This window comes from Arachis hypogaea, chromosome 1 (assembly GCF_003086295.3).
Source record: "Arachis hypogaea cultivar Tifrunner chromosome 1, arahy.Tifrunner.gnm2.J5K5, whole genome shotgun sequence".
NCBI classification, from domain to species: Eukaryota; Viridiplantae; Streptophyta; class Magnoliopsida; order Fabales; family Fabaceae; genus Arachis; species Arachis hypogaea.
The window spans coordinates 17,873,819-17,877,830 of NC_092036.1; the positions used below are offsets into that span (position 1 = coordinate 17,873,819).

At 36.0% G+C, this 4,012-nt stretch overlaps 1 non-coding gene across 1 annotated transcript; it reads left to right on the forward strand.

Annotated features, from left to right (window-relative positions):
* The first annotated feature begins 1,899 nt into the window (after positions 1-1,899).
* LOC112716492 (small nucleolar RNA R71) lies at positions 1,900-2,006 on the forward strand. Its single transcript, XR_003160372.1, has one exon. It is a non-coding gene; the product is annotated as a small nucleolar RNA R71 (small nucleolar RNA).
* The last annotated feature ends 2,006 nt before the right edge of the window (positions 2,007-4,012 follow it).

Here is a 4,012-nt window from a genome sequence, read left to right on the forward strand (position 1 = left end):
GGGCGTTAAATGCCCACTTTGCTAGCCTTACTAGTGTTTGAACGCCAGTAAGCTCGTCCTCCAGGGTGTGCTATTTTTTATGCTGTTTTTTATTCCTGCTTTAATTCTGCAGTTGTTTTTGTGACTTCATATGACCATCAACTTAAAGAAGACATATATTAACAATGGAAAATAAAATAAAAGAGTAATTAATATAGATAAATAACATTGGGTTGCCTCCCTATAAGCGTTTCTTTAATGTCAATAGCTTGACAGTGAGCTCTTACAGAGCTTCACAAATGCTCAGAGCATGATTGTGGCCTCCTAACACCAAACTTAGAGTTTGAGTATGGGGGCTCTGCTTGACTCTATATTGAGAGAAGCTTTTCATGCTTCCTCGCCATGGTTATAGAGGAAGATCCTTCAACCTTGAACACAAGGTAGTCCTCATTCAGTTGCAGGACTAATTCTCCTATGTCCACATCAATCACAGCTTTTGCTGTGGATAGGAAGGGTCTTCCAAGGATGATAGATTCATCCTCATCCTTCCCAGTGTTTAGGATTATGAAATCAGCAGGAATGTAAAGGCCTTCAACCTTCACTAAGATATCCTCTACAAGTCCATAAGCCTATTTCATTGATTTGTATGCCATCTAGTAAGATTCTTGCAGCTTGTACCTCAAAGATCCCTAGTTTATCCATTACAGAGAGTGGCATGAGGTTGATACCTGACCCCAGGTCACACAGAGCCTTTTCAAAGGTCATGGTGCCTATGGTGCAAGGTATTAAGAACTTTCCGGGATCCGATTTCTTTTGAGGCAATGTCTGCTGAATCCATGTATTCAGTTCATTGATGAGCAATGGAGGTTCCTCCTCCCAAGTCTCATTACCAAATAACTTGGCATTCAACTTCATGATTGCTCCCAGATACTGAGCAACTTGCTCTTCAACAATGTCTTCACCCTCTTCAGAGGAAGAATATTCATCAGAGCTCATGAATGGAAACAGTAAGTTCAGTGAAATCTCTATGGTCTCTGTATGAGCCTCAGATTCCTTTGGTTCCTCAATAGAGAACTCCTTATTGGTCAGTGGACGTCCCTTGAGGTCTTCCTCACTGGGAATCACTGCCTTTTCACTCTCTCCAGGTTCGGCCACTTTGGATGTGGTTATGGCCTTGCACTCTCTTTTGGAATTCTCTTCTGTATTGCTTGGGAGAGTACTAGGAGGAGTTTCGGTAACTCTTTTACTCAGCTGATCCACTTGTCACTCCAAATTTTTGATGGAGAATCTTGTTTCATTCATAAAACTGAGAGTGGTTTTAGATAGATCAGAGACTATGTTTGCTAAGCTAGAGAGGCTCTGCTCAAAATTCTCTGTCTGTTGCTGAGAAGATGATGGAAAAGGCTTGCTATTGCCAAACCTATTTCTCTCACCATTATTATTATTGAAGCCTTGTTGAGGCTTCTGTTGATCCTTTCATGAGAAATTTGGATAATTTCTCCATGAAAGATTATAGGTGTTTCCAAAGGATTCTCCCATGTAATTCACCTCTTCCATTGTAGGATTCTCAAGGGCATAAGCTTCTCCTTCAGAGGAGGCTTCTTTAGCACTATCGGATGCAGCTTGCAATCCAGTCAGATTCCGAGAAATCATATTAACTTGCTGAGTCAATATTTTGTTCTGAGCCAATATGGCATTCAGAGTATCGATCTCAAGAACTCCTTTCTTCTGAGTCATCCCATTATTCACAGGATTTCTTTCAGAAGTGTACATGAACTGGTTATTTGCAACCATCTCAATGAGTTCCTAGGCTTCTGCATGGGTTTTCAGATGAAGGGATCCACCAGCAGAATGGTCCAATGACATCTTAGACAATTCAGACAGACCATCATAGAATATACATATGATGCTCCATTCTGGAAGCATATCAGAAGGACACCTTTTGGTTAATTGTTGTATCTTTCCCAAGCTTCATAGAGGGATTCACCTTCCTTCTGTTTGAAGGTTTGGACTTCCACTCTAAGCTTGCTCATCTTTTGAGGTGGAAAGAATTTGGTCAAGAAAGTATTGACCAACTTGTCCTAAGAGTTCAGACTTTCTCTAGGTTGTGAGTCCAACCATGTTCTAGCACTGTCTCTTACAGCAAAGGGGAAAAGCGTAAGTCTGTAGACCTCGGGATTAACCCCATTGGTCTTAACAGTATCACAGATTTGCAAGAATTTAGCTAAGAATTGATGAGGATCTTCCGATGGAAGTCCATGAAACTTGCAATTCTGCTGCATTAGAGAAACTAATTGAGACTTAAGCTCAAAGTTGTTTGCTCCAATGGCAGAAATTGAGATGCTTCTTCCATAAAAGTTGGAAGTTGGTGCAGTATAGTCACCAAGCATCTTCCTTACATCTCTAGCATTGTTGTTGGGTTCGACTGCCATGTCTGTTTCTTTTTCAAAATTCTCTGTAAGGTCATCTCCGGAGTGTTGTGCTTTAGCTTCTCTTAGCTTCTTCTTCTTCAGAGTCCTTTCAGGTTCAGGATCAGCTTCAACAAGAATGTTTTTATCCCTGTTTCTGCTCATATGAAAAAGAAGATAACAAAAGGGAGTAATGGAATCCTCTATGTCACAGTATAGAGATTCCTTGATGTGTCAAAGGAAAAGGAGTAGAAGAATGAGAAGAGAGAGGAGGTGAGTTCAAAAATTTTTTAGATGAGTGGAGGAGGAATGTTAGCAATTAAATAAAATAAATAGAAAGAGATGAGAGAGAAAGAGTTTTCGAAAATTTTAAAAGAAATAACATAAAATTAGAATTTAAAACAATTAGTTAATTAAAATTTTTTTTGAAAAAGGGGTTAGTGATTTTCGAAAATTGGAAGTGGAAAAGTGGTTAGGGGGTTTTGAAAAAAGATAAGAAATAGTAATTAGTTGAAAAAGATTTGAAAATAACTTTGAAAAGATAAGAAGTTAGGAAAAGATTTTGAAATCAAAATTTAAAAAGATATGATTGAAAAAGATTGATTGAAAAAGATATGATTTTAAGAAGATATGATTGAAAAGATATGATTGAAGAAAATTTGATTTTTAAAAAGATATGATTGAAAAGATCTGGTTGAAAAGGATTTGATTTTTTTTAAAAAAAAAATATGGTTGAAAAGAAAATTAAAAAGGGAATTAAAAAAATTTGATTTTTAAAATTGATGACTTGACTAACAAGAAACTAAAAGATATGATTCTAGAATTCAAAGATTGAACATTTCTTAACAAGAAAGTAACAAACTTGAATTTTTGAATCAAAACATTAATTCTTAGCAAGGATTTTTGAAAATGTGGAAAGATAAGAATTTAAAATTATGATTTAAAACATGAAAATTTGAAAAAAATTTGATTTGAAACGAAATTACCTCCTCTGTGTCATCCTGGCGTTAAACGCCCAGGATGCTATCCATTCTGGCGTTTAACGCCAGAATGCTACCTCTTTGGGCGTTTAACGCACACACCAGAATTCCTTCCTTACTGGGCGTTTTTCTAAACGCCCAGCTTTTTCTCTATGATTCCTCTACTGTATGTTCTGAATCTTCATTTCTCTGTATTATTTACTTGAAAATAGATATTTTTATTTTTGAATTTTTAATGAAGAGAGAGAAAAACAACAAAACGAAATAAAACATAAAAATGCAAGATTAAAACAAGTAATGCATGCAAGGACACTTTGAATATCAAGATGAACACCAAGAACACTTTGAAGATCATGATGAACATCAAGGACATATTTTTGAAAATTTTTAAGAAAAGAAAGATATGCAAGACACCAAACTTAGAAATTTTTAATGTTTAGACACTATGGATTTGAAAATGCATATGAAAAACAGGAAAAGACACAAAATAGGAGAATTTAAAGATCAGAACAAGGAAAATCATCAAGAACAACTTGAAGATCAATGAAGAACACAATGCATGAATTTTTTTTCGAAAACTTGAGAAAATTTGAAAACATGCAATTGACACCAAACTTAGGATTTGACACTAGACTCAAACAAGAA